Source organism: Piliocolobus tephrosceles, unplaced genomic scaffold, assembly GCF_002776525.5.
Source record: "Piliocolobus tephrosceles isolate RC106 unplaced genomic scaffold, ASM277652v3 unscaffolded_22547, whole genome shotgun sequence".
Lineage (NCBI taxonomy): Eukaryota > Metazoa > Chordata > Mammalia > Primates > Cercopithecidae > Piliocolobus > Piliocolobus tephrosceles.
The window spans coordinates 6,560-22,430 of NW_022304918.1; the positions used below are offsets into that span (position 1 = coordinate 6,560).

The 15,871-nt window shown below is 45.4% G+C and overlaps 1 pseudogene; it reads left to right on the forward strand.

The window, feature by feature from the left end:
* Window positions 1-9,890: 9,890 nt before the first annotated feature.
* The window catches only part of LOC111547530, an 8,691-nt pseudogene continuing 2,710 nt past the window's right edge, over window positions 9,891-15,871 (forward strand).

A 15,871-nucleotide genomic window follows, 5' to 3' on the forward strand; every position in this document is an offset into this window, starting at 1 on the left:
CCTTTATTCTGGGGTTCATTTTGTCCCACTACTGAAACAATACACTTCTGAGGACTGTACCCAATCCCCCTGGAATTAAGAGGTTTTCTACTCTGCCTGGTGGGAACACAGAGTACTCCTGTTTCCATGTGAACGGCAGTGATCGTTTCCTGTGGTCCTTTCAGGTGGTTCTTCCCCAGCCTCAGGAAGCTTCGTTACAGGCATGTGCTGACCAGTGAAGAGGGAGCTCTCTGCAGCTCTCTGTAGCTCTCTCCTCTCCAGTACTCTGCCCTGAACTCCAGCCACCATGGCCTCCTTGGACTCTCAGCTCCAGCCGCTCAGCTCCAGAAGTCCATCAGCCTCCACCTGGGTGTGAGCCACCATGCCTGGCTCCAACCCTCTTAATGCAGCTCCCTTCCACATGCCACAGCTCAGAAACTCATTCCAGGCAGCAAGGTGGGAGGGGCAATCATAAGACTCACCTCATTTGTTTCCCCTCTCTCGGGAATCACTGTCCTGCACCGGTGAGGTCCAATATCAGAAAATCATTGCTTCCTAGATTTTGTCCAGTTCTTTCTGTTGTTTCAGTTGGGAGAATATATCTGGTCTCTGTTATCTCATTTTGGACAGAAGCAGAAGTGTTCTGTATATTTAATGCACTATTTTAAAGTTTGTTTAAAGACTATCTTAAGGCTGGGCGCAGTGGCTCACATCTGTAGTCCCAGCACTTTGGGAGGCCAAGGTGGGCGGATCACTTTAGGTCAAGAGTTCGAGACCAGCCTGCGCAACATGGAGAAACCTCATCTCTACTAAAAATACAAAATTAGCCAGGCATGGTGGTGCATGCCTGTAGTCCCAACTACTTGGGAGGCAGAGGCGGGAGAATCGCTTGAACCCAGGAGGCAGAGGTTGCGGTGAGCCGAGATTGTGCCATTGCACTGCAGCCTGGGCAACAAAAGCGAAACTCCATCTCAAAGAAAAAAAAGAAAAACAAAAGAAGAAAAAAGAGAGACTACCTTAGTCTGTTCAGGCTGCCGAAACAAAATACCATAAATTGGGTGCCTTATAAACAACAGACTTTTATTTCTTACAGTTCTGGTGGCAGGAAGGTCCAAGAACAAAGTGCTGGCAGATTTGGTGTCTGGTGAGGGCCCTCTTCCTGATTCATAGAGGGTGCCTTCTTGTTGTGTCCTGACATAGTACAAGGGGCTACTAGCTCTTGGAGATCTCTTTGATAAAGACACTAATCCCTATCATGAGGGCTCCACTCTCATGACCTAATCACCTCCCAAACGCCCACCTCCTAATACTGTCACCTTTGGGGTAAGGCTTATAATATATGAATTTGGAAGTACACAAACATTCTTTGTATAATCAGGATCAGCTAAAGAGAAGGGTTCTAGGACTGTGCAGTCTTTAAAATATCCCCTAAGCATAATCACAGAAAGATTTGGAAAACAACATGATTCAAGAGTCAGAGACCCAAGTCCCTCCTATTCCGTTTGGCATATGGGCTGATTTTCAGGCATGTTCAGGCTGGTCCTTGGTGCCATACCTGACTCATCTGTCTACAATTGCTACATCTTTTCTCTCTCCTCCCATCCACGCATCAGGTATTCCTGCCCCCACCGTCCTCCACAGGTACCTGAAAAGTCCACATGAACACCAACCCCTTCTCCAAGCTGCAGGAGGTAGGATGTTGGAAACGTGGCATCACACCCTGGAGAGGGGGAGTCCTTGCAATAAACACATTGGACAGTGGTGGAGAGGTCTTGCCTAGGTACTTCCCCCACCCACATTTTAAGCTGTTTGTTTTGAAATCATTACACACTCAAAGGCAAGTGTAAGAACAGCACACAGGGATTCGCATACCACTCACCCAGCTACCCCAATGGTGAAATCTTTTTTTTATTTTGAGATGGAGTCTCGCTCTATTGCCCAGGCTGGAGTGCAGTGGTGTGATCTTGGCTCACTGCAGCCTCTACTTCCCAGGTTCAAGCGATTCTCCTGCCTCAGCCTCCCAAGTAGCTGGGACTATGGGCATGCACCGCCACACCCAACTAATATTTGTGTTTTTAGTGGAGATGGGATTTCGCCAGACTGGTCTTGAACTCCTGACCTCAGGTGATCTGCCTGCCTTGACCTCCCAAAGTATTGGGATTATAGGCATGAGCCACCACACCCAGCGCCAATGATGAAATCTTGTGTAGCCATATTATAACATCAAAACCAGAAAACTGACATTGCTCTTGGTGTATTACTATTAGCCAGTCTACAGACCTTACTCAGTTTTTACCATTTTTAAAAACTGCATTCGTGTCTGTGTAGTTCTAGTTTTTTCCTATGTATAAATTTGTGTAACCAACACCACAGTTAAGATACAGAACCATTCCATCACCTCAGAATCACAGCCTCATGCTACCTCTTTGTATTCTCAGCCACCCTCACTCTCTCCCAGCTCCTCACCCGTGTCTTCGTCCTCTGGCAACCGCTAATCTGCTCTCCATCTCTATAGTTGCGTCACTTTGAGATGTTATATAAATGGAAGCACAGGGTATGTAATCTTTTGACACTGGCTTTTTTTCACGAAGCCTAACACCCTTGATGTCCATCTAGGTTGCTGCGTGTATCATTAGTACATTCCTTGCTATTGCTAGGGAGTATTCCATGGTGTGGATGTACCAGAGTTTGGTCAACCATTCTCCTACTGAAGAATTGTTTCCAGTATTTTGTTGTTACAAATAAAGCTGCTATAAACATTTCTCAGGCCGGGCACGGTGGCTCACGCCTGTAATCCCAGCACCTTGGGAGGATAAGGCAGGCGGATCATGAGGTCAGGAGATCAAGACCATCCTGACTAACACGGTGAAACCCTGTCTCTACCAAAAATACAAAAAATTAGCCAGGTGTGATGGCAGGTGCCTGTAGTCCCAGCTACTTGGGAGGCTGAGGCAGGAGAATGGCGTGAACCCAGGAGGCAGAGCTTGCAGTGAGCCAAGATCATGCCACTGCACTCCAGCCTGGGTGACAGAGCGAGACTCCGTCTCAAAAAAAAAAAAAAAAAAGTCTGCAGGTTTTTGTGTGAACTTAAATTTTAATTTATCTGGGATAAATGCACAAGAATATAATTGCTGGGTTATATGATAAGTGCATGTTTAGTCTTATAAGAAATTGCAGGCCGGGCACCGTGGCTTACGCCTGTAATCTCAGCACTTTGGGAGGACAAGGTGGGCAAATCACCTGATGTCAGGAGCTTGAGACCAGCCTGGCCAACATAGTGAAACCCTGCTTCTACTAAAAATACAAAAATTAACCAGACATGGTGGTGCACCCCTGTAATCCCAGCTACTCGGGAGGCTGAGACAGGAGAATCGCTTGAACCCAGGAGGAGGAGGTTGCAGTGAGTCGAGATTACGCCACTGCACTCCAGCCTGGATGACAGAGAGAGACTCCATCTCAAAAAAGAAATTGCCAAACTGTTTTCCAAAATGTCTATACGCTGTTACATTTACATATATATATAACTTTTATAATCACAGGAAAAAATAAGATTTCTTTAAAGAAGAAAAAGGCAGGCCGGGCGCGGCGGCTCAAGCCTGTAATCCCAGCACTTTGGGAGGCCGAGACGGGCGGATCATGAGGTCAGGAGATCGAGACCATCCTGGCTAACACGGTGAAACCCCGTCTCTACTACAAAAATTCAAAAAACTAGCCGGGCGAGGTGGCGGGCGCCTATAGTCCCAGCTACTACGGAGGCTGAGGCAGGAGAATAGCGTGAACCCAGGAGGCGGAGCTTGCAGTGAGCTGAGATCTGGCTACTGCACTCCAGCCCGGGCGACAGAGCGAGACTCAGTCCCAAAAAAAAAAAAAAAAAAAAAAAAAAAAAAAAAAAAAAAAAAAAAAAAGAAGAAAAAGGCTCTTCTTCTTTAAGGGATTAGTGACTCACGCCTGTAATCCTATCACTTCGGGAGGCCGAGGTAGGAGGATCACTTGAGCCCAGGAGGTATAGGCTACAGTGAGCTGTGATTGCGCTAGTACACTCCAGCCTGGGCAATAGTGAGAACCTGCCACAAAAAAAAAAAAAAAAAAAAAAAAAGAGAACCTGCCTCAAAAAATAAATAAATAAATAAATAAATAGAAAAAGAGAATAATCCAATGAAAATATACTAACTTAACCGTGATTAGTCTGTGGTGGTTGTAGGATCACGAATAATTTGGTTTTCTTCTTTCTGTAACCTTTATATTAAGCATGTATTTCTTTTACATTATTCTTTTTTCAAGCCCAAATATTAATGTCAGGGGAAAAAAGACAGGCCTACAAAGATGTGATATTAGGTCAACTTCAATGAAAGAGTGAGTCCAACCCCCTGTCTTGTACTATCTTACCTCATTCCCAGCTGCAAGGATGATGGAAAGATACTTTAGTCTGGTTCTAGACAAAACTTGCCAATTCCGGCCAGATGCAGTGGCTCACACCTGTAGTCCCAGGACTTTGAGAGGCTGAGGTGGGAGGACTGCTTGAGCTCATGAGTTTGAGACCAGCCTGGACAACATGGTGAAACCCTATTTCTAAAAATCAAGCCGAAAAAAAAAAATTGCCAGTTCCATGAACATTCACGAAAGACCTACTGTGCACCAGACCCTTTGCTAGGCCCTGAAGGATGCAAAGGTAACTGAGACACGGCCCTTGCCCTGTAAGATCCCCTAATCTAATACAGTGTCCAGTACTGGCTTTTCTGTTTGTTTATTGCTTGCTTGTCTGTTTTTAAAAGGAGGATCTTCCTCTGTTGCCCAAGTTGGAGTTCAGTGGTGCGATCATAGCTCACTATAGCCTTGACCTCCTGGGCTCAAGTGATTCTCCTGCCTCAGCCTCCCAAGTAACTGGGACGATAGGTGTGAGTCACTGCATCAGGCCCCAGTATTGGCTTTCCTTAGAGCGAGAAGCAGTTTTAGCTGGGAGCTGAAGTCTTAGACCAAATCAAAGTGTCCAAAAGTAGGCAGGGCGCAGTGGCTCACGCCTGTGATCCTAACACTTGGGAAGGCCGAGGCAGCCAGATCACTTGAGGTCAGGAGTTTGAAACCAGCCTGGCCAACATGGTGAAACCCTATCTCTACTAAAAATACAAAACAAAAAATTAGCCGGGCATGGTGGCAGGCGCCTGTAGTCCCGGCTACTTGGGAGGCTGAGGCAGGAGAATTGCTTGAATCCGGGAGGTGGAGGTTGCAGTGAGCCAAGATCACTCAGTGATCTAAAAGTAGAATTTAAGGAATCATCAAGCCAGTGGAAAAAGCTTTTGGAAGGAGGGAAGAAAGAAAAGAAGGAGAGGAGTTGTTGATGTTTTACAAGAAGAATCTAAAGCAGCAGATTGCCAATGGTGGGATTTCTGGCGCTCTAATGGGCAGGTGCACAGAAAGACTTCCCAGACAATTAGGTCACTACCAACTTCGCCCTGGCCAAAAGCTCAGACCTGTATTTTTTAAAGTCCAGATACCAGAAAAACCTCTTGAGAGGTAAAATGAAATTTCTGACACAATAGGGAATTAGGACAGCAAAGAATCAGCATCTTCAAAAACCACATATTAGACACTTATTTACATATTTCCACAGGCCAGTGTCATAACAAATACAGACCTTCCTACAGTACTTTACGTTTATAAAGCCACTTTACTGCTCATCTGCTCTTCACAATAATTCTGTGAGGGCAGCTATTACCATCCTTCTCTTAGTGGTGAGATAATGAGGCTCAGAGAGGTAAAGTAACTTGCCCAAGGTCACACAGCCAGGAAGTGGTGAGGCCGAGACCTGGTGCCTGGTCTTTGGATGCCAAAGCCAGTTTCCTTCCCAACACTCCACAGATGTTCTCAGAAGCACAGCCTGAAAGGCCAGAGATGGGTGTCATAGGGCCTCACTTTACCTTCTATGGACTTGTGAGAGTTATGGCCAAGAAATTACATCAATACACCAAGATGCAAAATAATTCGTGGAAAACAAAGCTTACAGGAAGGTGAAATTAGCTACATTACCCATCTATCCCTATCACTACCTGTAACCTAAGGGGAAAGACCAGAATTGGTGACGATGGGATCAGAAAAGCATTGTACTAGCAGCCCCCCAGGCATCCATGGCCTTCAATGTCCTTGGTTTTAAGATCATTTTTCTCTGCAGTTTGTGGCAAGAGCGCCCCCATGTGTTTCTTTCTTTCTTTTTTTGAGACGGAGTTGCCCAGGCTGGAGTGCAATGGCCCATCTCAGCTCACTGCAGCCTCTACTTCCCGGGTTCAAGCAATTCTCGTGCCTCAGACCCTTGAGTAGCTGAGATTACAGGCATGCGCCACCACGCCTGGCTAATTTTTGTATTTTTAGTAGAGATGGGGTTTCCCCATGTTGGCCAGGCTGGTCTCGAACTCCTGACCTTAGGTAATTGGCCCGCTTTGGCCTCCCAAAGTGCTGGGATTACAGGCATGAGCCACCGGGCCAGTTTTAGTTATCAGCCGGGTGTGGTAGCTCATGCCTGTAATCCTAGCACTTTGGGAGGCCAAGGCGGGTCAATCACTTTCGGTCGGGAGTTCGAGACCAGCATGGCCAACGTGCAGAAACACCATCTCTACTAAAACTACAAAAATTAGCTGGATGTGGTGGTGCCTGCCTGGAATCTCAACTACTAGGGAGGCTGAGGCACGATAATTGCTTGAACCTGGGAGGCAAAGGTTGCAGTGAGCCGAGATTGCGCCACTGCACTCCAGCCTGGGTGACACGGTAAGACTCTGTCTCAAAACAAAACAGCTCAGTTTTATTTTGAATACAGTGAATATAGATAGCTCTAATCCACATAATCAAATCCCCGTGGAGTCCCTTTAGGAGAGTAAAGGGTTCCCAAGAGCAGAAAGTTGGAGAATCACCATATCAGATCACTCGTTTTTCCATAATCTTCTTGGAAAACCCTGTCTCTACTAAAAATACAAAAATCAGCCAAGCATGGTAGTGCGTGCCTGTATTCCCAGCTACTTAGGAGGCTGAGGCACGATAATTACTTGAACCCTCGAGGTGGAGGTTGCGGTGAGATGAGATCACGCCACTGCACTCCAGCCCAGGCAACAGGGTGAGACTCTGTCTCAAAAAATAAAAATAAAAATAAATAAATAAATAAAATATGAAATTTTTTTAAAATTAAAAATGTAATTATTTTAAAATAGCAGTATAAACTCCTTACATATTAACATATCACTTTTTTTGTTTTGTTTTTGTTTTTGAGACAGAGTTTCGCTCTTGTTGCCCAGACTGGAGTGCAGTGGCGTGATCTTGGCCCACCGCAACCTCTGCCTCCTGAGTTCAAGCGATTCTCCCGCCTCAGTCTCCCGAGTAGCTGGGATTACAGGCATACGCCACAACGCCCAGCTAATTTTGTATTTTTAGTAGAGACGGAGGTTTCTCCATGTGGGTCAGGCCAGTCTCGAACTCCCGATCTAAAGTGATCCACCTGCCTCGGCCTCCTTAACTGCTGGGATTACCGGCGTGAGCCACCGCACCCAGTCAACATAACATTTTTAATGTGTGAAGAATAACTATTTCCCAAAACAAAAAAATCATAGAAGGGTGGCATTGTTTTATATTCTTGCAGATCTCTTTACTGTTTGGCTTAATAGAAGACAGCTGGATTCTCATATCTGCTTCTTCAGCCCATTAGCATTTTACATGTCATGTAGCCCCTAGAACACACCACTGTGCACTCATGGGAGAATGAGAGGGAAAATAATGTCTTAGCATTGTTACAGAACTAGTTTTGATCTTGGAAACCCTTAGGCCTCTATGGGTCCCTAGACTACTCTTTGGGAACTGCTTATCTGATGTATATTCGAAACTACTTTGTAAACATTCCTATAGTAGCAAAAGTCAGGAGGCCTGTGTTCTAGTCCTGTCTCCGAATGACCTGATTAGTTTTCTTGAGGAAGCCACCTGGTCTCTGGTCTGTTTTATCCTCCACTATGCCTCAGGGCTTACACAGCACTCTAATTACGGCTGAAATAAACAAACAGCCAGGATCTCCCAGCTGGCGAGACTGATGTGGTAACCTATATGTTCTACTGACTTTTTTAGTAGCCTCATTTTTACCAGTGCTGAAAGAAGTGCAAAGTTCCCAGGTGTAACCATCCGTCATAGCTACCATTTACCACAGGGTAGCGTTCAAGGGCTTGAACCTGGGTTCAAATCCTGGTTCTGCTGTTTATTAGCTGTATGATCTCAAGTTAGTTCATTTCTCTCTTACAACAGAGTGAGACTCTATCTCAAAAACTAAAAATAAAAAAATAATAAAAATTAGGCTGGGCACAGTGGCATACACCTGTAATCCCAGCTACTTGGGAGGCAGAGGTTGGAGAATTGTTTGAACCTGGGAGCGGGAGGCTACAGTGAGCCAAGATGGGGCCACTGCATCCAGCCTGGGTGAAAGAGTGTGACTCCGTCTCAAAAATAAAAAAAACATAATAATAATAATAATTAAAATTAAAAAAATAAAACTTCATTGAGTTGTTGCAAGGATTAAATGAGATAATCTGAGTTAAGTACTTAAAGCAACACCAGATACATGGTGAGCATTACATAAGTGTTTGCTGCTATTGCTAAGTTAAAGTCTTGCTGACCATGTGGTAGGCCCATGTGCCAGGCTAGGCACTTTATGAATGGCCCTGGGTCAATTTGACCCTAAAACTTGCTCTTAAAGAAAAACCAGGCTGGGCACAATGACTCATGCCTGTAATCCCAGCACTTTGGGAGGCCGAGGCAGGTAGATTGCTTGAGGTCAGGCGTTTGAGAGCAGCCTGGCCAACATGGTGAAACCCCATCTCTACTAAAAATACAAAAAATTAGCCGGGCACGGTGGCAGGCACCTGTGATCAATCTCAGCTACTCTGGAGGTTGAGGCAGGAGAACTGCTTGAATCTGGGAGGTGGAGGGTGCAGTGAGCCGAGATTGCACCACTGCACTCCAGCCTGAGTGACAGAGCAAGACTCCATCAGAAAGAAAAGAAAGAAAGAAGAGAAGAAAGAAAGAAATGGAAGGAAGGAAGGAAGGAAGGAAGGAAGGAAGGAAGGAAGGAAGGAAGGAAGGAAGGAAGGGCCTAATTTTTCAAGTAATATATTCTATTATTTTAAAAATTTGGGTCAGGGATGGTGGCTCACACCTATAATCCCAACACTTTGTGAGGCCAAGGCAGGTGGATTGCTTGAGCTCAAGGGTTTGAGACTGGCCTGGGCAATATGACAAATCTCTGTCTCTCCTAAAAATACAAAAATGAGCCAGGTGTGATGGCATGTGCCTGTGGTCCCAGCTACTTGGGGCGCTGAGGAAGGAGGATTGCTGAAACCCAGTAGGTCGAGGAGGTCAAAGTTGCAGTAAGCCATGCTTATGCCATTGCACTCCAGCCTGGATGACAAAGTAAGACCTTGTCTCTAAAAATTAAAATTAAAATTTAAAAATTCAAAGTCTTCTCCATCACACTGCCCGGTTACTGTCCCTTCTGACTCTCGACTTATTCGGGAACTTTCTTCTTGGTTGATGGGGAGCTTTAGAAGTAGAGGCAGGCCAGGTGCAGTGGCTCATGCCTGTAATCCCAGCACTTTGGGAGGCCGAGGCAGGTGGATCATGAGGTCAGGAGTTCGAGACCAGCCTGGCCAACATGGTGAAAGCCTGTCTCTCCTAAAAATACAAAAATTAGCCGGGTGTGGTGGCATGTGCCTGTAATCCCAGCTACTCAGGGGGCTGAGCCAGGAGAATCACTTGAACCCAGGAGGTGGAGATTGCAGTGAGCCAAGATCACGCCACTGTACTCCAGCCTGGGTGACAGAGCAAGACTCTGTTTAAAAAAAAAACAAAAAACAAAAGTATCCCTGGAGTTCTTCTTCTCACTCCTAGTTCAGATGGGCAAAGGCTCCTTCACATACTTCTGGGTGCTGGACAAGCTAAAGGCAGGGTGGGAACATGGCTGTATTCGTCCATTCTCACACTGCTAATGAAGACATACCTGAGACTGGGTCATTTACAAAGGAAAGAGGTTTAATTGACTCACAGTTCAGCATGGCTGGGGAGGCTTTAGGAAACTTACAATCATGGCAGAAGGGGAAGCAAACATGTCCTTCTTCATGTGACAGCAGGAAGGAGAATGAAAGCCAAGCAAAGGGGGAAGCTCCTTAAAAGAACCATCAGATCTTGGCCGGGCGCGGTGGCTCAAGCCTGTAATCCCAGCACTTTGGGAGGCCGAGACCGGTGGATCACGAGGTCAGGAGATCGAGACCATCCTGGCTAACACGGTGAAACCCCGTCTCTACTAAAAATACAAAAAACTAGCCGGGCGAGGTGGCTGGCGCCTGTAGTCCCAGCTACTCCGGAGGCTGAGGCAGGAGAATGGCATAAACCCGGGAGGCGGAGCTTGCAATGAGCTGAGATCTGGCCACTGCATTCCAGCTCGGGTGACAGAGCAAGACTCTGTCTCAAAAAAAAAAAAAAAAAAAAGAACCATCAGATCTTGTGAGAACTTACTATCACAAGAATAGTATGAAGGAACCGCCCCCATGATTCAATTACCTCCCACTGGGTCCCTCCCACCACAGGTGGGGATTGTGGGAACTACAGTTCAAGATGAGATTTGGGTGGGGACACAACCAAACCGTATCAGTGGCGTCACCATTGACATCTTTCTGTAGAAGTTCGGGGCGAAGCAATGCTATGTCACCATCATTGATGCCATGGGTCACTGTGACTTCATCAAGAACATGATCACAGGCACCTTACAGCTGCCACCAGAGTTGCCTCGGCCCTGCTGTGGAGATGAGCAGGGGGTGTCCCAGGCCAGGTCTGAGCTGGGCCTTCCTCTCTCAGACTCGGCAGACTGTGCTGTGCTGATTTTGGCAAGCAGTGTAGGAGAGTGTGAGGCTGGCATCTCCAAGAACAAGCAGACGTGTGAACACACACTGTTGGCCTATACACTGGGCGTGAAGCAGCTCACTGCGGCAGTCAACAAGATGGATATCACAGAGCCACCTTACAGTAGTACGTGCTTTGAGGAGATCAGCAAGGAGGTGAAGGCTTATATCAAGAAGATTAGTTACAACTCCCAGACTGTGCCCTTCGTGCCCATCTCAGGCCGGCATGGGGACAGCATGCTGGAGCCTGGCAGCAAGGTGAGGGCCAGCTGGGCAGGGCCAATTAAATGAGACTTGCCCATTCAAATCTTTGAGCGTCTCCTGGAATAAATATCCAGTATTCACAGTGTGCTCATGGACTGATCACTGGGAACGATCTCCATCCCCTTTTGGGGGATGCTTTGACCTCCATCTTACAGATGAGTGAAATGAGTACACCCGAGACTATATAATCAGTAAGCATAAAGCTGTGCAGACTGATGTTGTGGCCACTAGGTATGTGTGGCTATTTAAATTACTAATATGAAATCAAATGAAATAATTCCTTAGCTACATTTCAAGTGCCCAGAAACCACATATGGCTCTCATATTGAACAGCGAGTGCAGTAGCAGAATATTTACATCATTGCAGAAAGTTCCATTGGGCAGTGCCGGCAGGATCTAGAATTCTAGCCCATGCTTACAGTATCTAAGCTATTCCAACTTAGGCAGTGTGGGCGCAATATAAATATGTCTAAGACACAGTCCCTGTGTTCAGGGATCCCATGTTCAAGTAGGTTTTGACATCTCTAGACAAGTACCTCCCTACCAAAAAAGCTGAGTTCTAACATCAGACCTGAATTCAAGCCCCAACTCTATCCTTTGCCCACAGTAAAGGAGCAGCTGAGGTATTAATATTAATGCTCTGGGACTTTGGGCTCACTTCACGGGGTTGTAAGAATTAAACAAAAGACTTCATGTGGACATCCGCTGACACAGACAGTTGGTGCTCGCAGGCTAATTGCTATTACTTAGTATATTTGCCTAAAGTCTACCTTTTCTATAATTGACTTGAGAATTCTTAGCCTTTTCCTCCATGTGTACATAGCTATCTTTTTCTGATTATGAAATTAATGTCTAACATCTTTACAATAAGCATTTCGTGCAGATATGAAGCATAAACTGCCACCCCTTGACTTATAGATAACCTAGTTATAGATAACCTAGTTATAGATGAAAACCTAGTTATAGATAACCTAGTTATAGATAGCCTAGTTACAGATAACCTAGTTATAGATGATAACCTAGTTATAGATAACCTAGTTATAGATAGCCTAGCTATAGATAATAACCTAGTTATAGATAGCCTAGTTATAGATAACCTAGTTATAGATGATAACCTAGTTATAGATATAACCTAGTTATAGATAACCTAGTTAGTTTCCATGCAATTCTTTCTAGGTATTCACAGCTGGACTCAAACTATACATAATGCTCTATACACGTTTTTAAAACTTTCCTTGCCATTTAAACTATTGGAGAGTTAATGGGTGTTTTATATCACATCTCACTAGGTAGGTAGTTTGGCTATATCCATGATTCACAGTAAATGGCGATTAATGATTTAAGACTGAGTGCTTCACATGTATACAACCCCATGATGAAGGCATTTTATTCCCAGGTGAAGTAAGAAAACTGGGACACAGTGCAGTTAGGGAATAGCCTAAGGTCATTAGCTTCTGTTGTTTCTAATTTTATTAAAAACTGCCATAATTGGGCTGGGCATGGTGGCTTGTGCCTGTAATCCTTTCACTTTGGGAGGCCAAGGTGGGAGGATCTCTTGAGCCCAGGAAGCCAAGATAACAGTCACCTAACATAGTGACAAAACATCTCTACAAACAAAAAAAAAAAAAGAAAGAAAACTTAGCCAGGCATGATGGTGCATGCTAATGAGGAGGCTGGGATGGGAGGATTGCTTGAGCCTGGAAGGTCAAGGCTGCAGTGAGCCATGATCATGCCCCTGCACTCTAGCCTGGATGACAGAGTGAGGACCCCGTCTCAAAAAACAAAAAAGCAAAACAAAAAAACTGCCATAATTAAGAATGTTAACGCTACTAAAAAAATTAAAACCTACCATAAGCATCTTGGTAAATAAATCTTTCCATGTGTCTTTGGTAGTGTAATTATAATCAGCTCCTAATGAAATAAATTCCTCGTGAACCACTGGGCATAGTGGCTCAAACCTGTAATCCCAGCACTTTGGGAGGTTGAGGCTGGAGCATTACTTGTGGCCAGGGGTTCAAGACTAGCGTAGGCAATGCAGCAAGACCCTGCCTCTACAAGAGTTTCATTAAAAAAAAAAAAAAAACGAAGTAAAGGATATGCATTATTTTTGGAGTCTTTTGACACAGACTGCCCAATTGCCCTTGAGAAAGGACTAGACCTGCAGGGACAGAGTGTCTCTTCAAATGGTGACTGAGCGCCCGCGTGCCGGGCACTGTCCTTGGTGCTGAGAGTGCAGCAGTGAATGAGAAGCAACTCTGCTCTTGGAGCTCAGTCTCCTGGGAGACTGAGAAGGGACAATAAGGCAGATGGTGACTAAGTGCTTCAGAAAATTCTATAAGAAGGTGAAGGGACAGAGTGTGGGAGAGTTACTGTACATCAGGTGTTCAAGCAGGGATGGGTTCTAAGATGACTTTAGAGCAGAAACCTGAAGCCTCAGTGCCTGTTTCCCATAACCTGAGTATTATCACACATCTCAGCTTGTGACACACATGAGTTTCATCCCCATGTCCTCCAAGCATTTATTATGCACCTACTGTGTTCTAGATGACAAAAAAAACAAAGCATGTCAGCCTGCAGCTAGTGAACTAGATATTCAACTTGTGGTTTGCTGACCTCATAGGCTTGTAGTAGGACTATGGGTTGGCACAGAACAAAGTGAGTCACCAAGTTCATCAAACCAACGGGTAAAGTTCATCACTACCTCACCCTGACTGCAGGCTCAGTGGGAAGAGGCTTGTATTTGGGTCTGGGGAGTTGGTCTCATTTTCAACTTCTGATCTGGTCAATGTCAGTCACTGGGCCCTGGGAACCCACTTGTGATCCTCAATTCTCCTTTCTGAGAAAGATAAAATATTCCTCTTACAAACTTGAATTATTTATATAAAAGTGCTTACTAAAAAATGCTTTCAGAGCCTCCTACCCACTACTCCTCCACCCCAAAAAGAGTTGAATATGAATAGAAACAGTAGCTTTATTCCTTGGGCTACCAATTTTTGAGTCCATGAGGCAAGATGTGCTTTGTGTGGCTTCTATACTGTGTAGCTCTGGTTCTCTGCCATGGAAGGTTTCCCTTGTCTAAAGCCCTCTTCCCCCACCTGCCAAAGCCTCCCCTGATGCAGTCACTGCATCCTCCCATATCTGAGGGTCAACCAGCTACTGAGAGGCCTTCCTCTATTGTGCTACGGTTGGAGTTGGCATTGTTTTTCATGCTGATGGGAGACTGAAGTTTTGAAGCCTAGAGATTTACTCCAGGACCTGTGACTGGAAAGGAGAAGCATTTTATTGAGATTCTGACAGTGTGTTGGATCTAAGCCTATGTGTCTACCAACTCTGCTGCTATGATAGTCTGGCTGCCCACTTAGCCCTTAATATCAGCCACTTTTGTTCCCTCTATACCTCTTCTGTCCTGTGTTTCCAGTCTTTGAAGGCAAAGATTATGTATCTGAACTTTGCACTTGATCTTAGCCAAAATGCCAAGAAGCAATTGTCTGTAAACTTTGGCCAGGGTTTTTAGATGAGTAAATATTATATCTTCTTAAAAGGTGTGCGTAAAATGCATTGCCATACTGAAAATCATCCCCCTTGAAGGTCTTACGTTCAACAGTGGTGGCTTTGCTTACAAGTCAGCATCCTTAGGGACAGTTTTGAGACCATGAAGCACATTCTTTAGGGCACTGATCTGGTTTGCCTCTGTGTCTTTAGGGCACTGATCTGGTTTGCCTCTGTGTCCCCACCCAAATCTCACATTGAATTGTAATAATCCCTGTGTCAAGGGTGGGACCAGGTGGAGATAATTAAATCATGGGGGCAGTTTTCCCCATTATGTTCTCATGATAGTGAGTGAGTTCTCACGAGATCTGGTGGTTTTATAAGGGGCTTTTCTCTCTTTACTTGGCACTTCTCCTTCCTGCTGCCACATGAAGAAAGACATGCTTGCTTCCCCTTCCACCATGATTGTTAGTTTCCTGAGGCGTCCCCAGCCATGCAGAACTGAGAGTCAATTAAACCTCTTTTCTTTATAAATTACCCAGTCTTGGGTATCTCTTTATTAGCAGTGTGAGAGCAGACTAATACAGACAACTTCACGTCTGAGTCTTTAGAAACTTTAGTCTTAGTATTTATTTATTATATATTTTGAGATGGAGTCTTGCTCTGTCACCCAGACTGGAGTGCAGTGGAGTGATCTTGGCGCATTGCAACCTCTGCCTCCTGGGTTCAAGCGATTCTCCTGCCTCAGCCTCCCCAAGTAGCTGGGACTACAGGCACACACCACCGTGCCAGGCTGATTTTTGTATTTTTAGTAGAGACGGGGTTTTGCCAGATTGGCCAGGCTGGTCTTGAACTCCTGACCTCAGGTGATCCACCCACCTCGGCCTCCCAAACTGCTGGGATTACAGGCATAAGCCACTGCGCTGGGCTGTCTTAGTTTTTAGAATGAGTGTTAGAGGCCAGGCATGGTGACTCATGCCTATAATCCCAGCACTTTGGGAGACCGAGGTGGGTGGATCAACTGAGGTCAGGAGTTCAAGGCCAGCCTGGCCAACATGGTGAAACCCCATCTCTACTAAAAATACAAAACTTTGGCCAGGCGTGGTGGCTCAAGCCTGTAATCCCAGCACTTTGGGAGGCCGAGACAGGTGGATCACAAGGTCAGGAGATCGAGACCATCCTGGCTAACACGGTGAAACCCCATCTCTACTAAAAATACAAAAAAA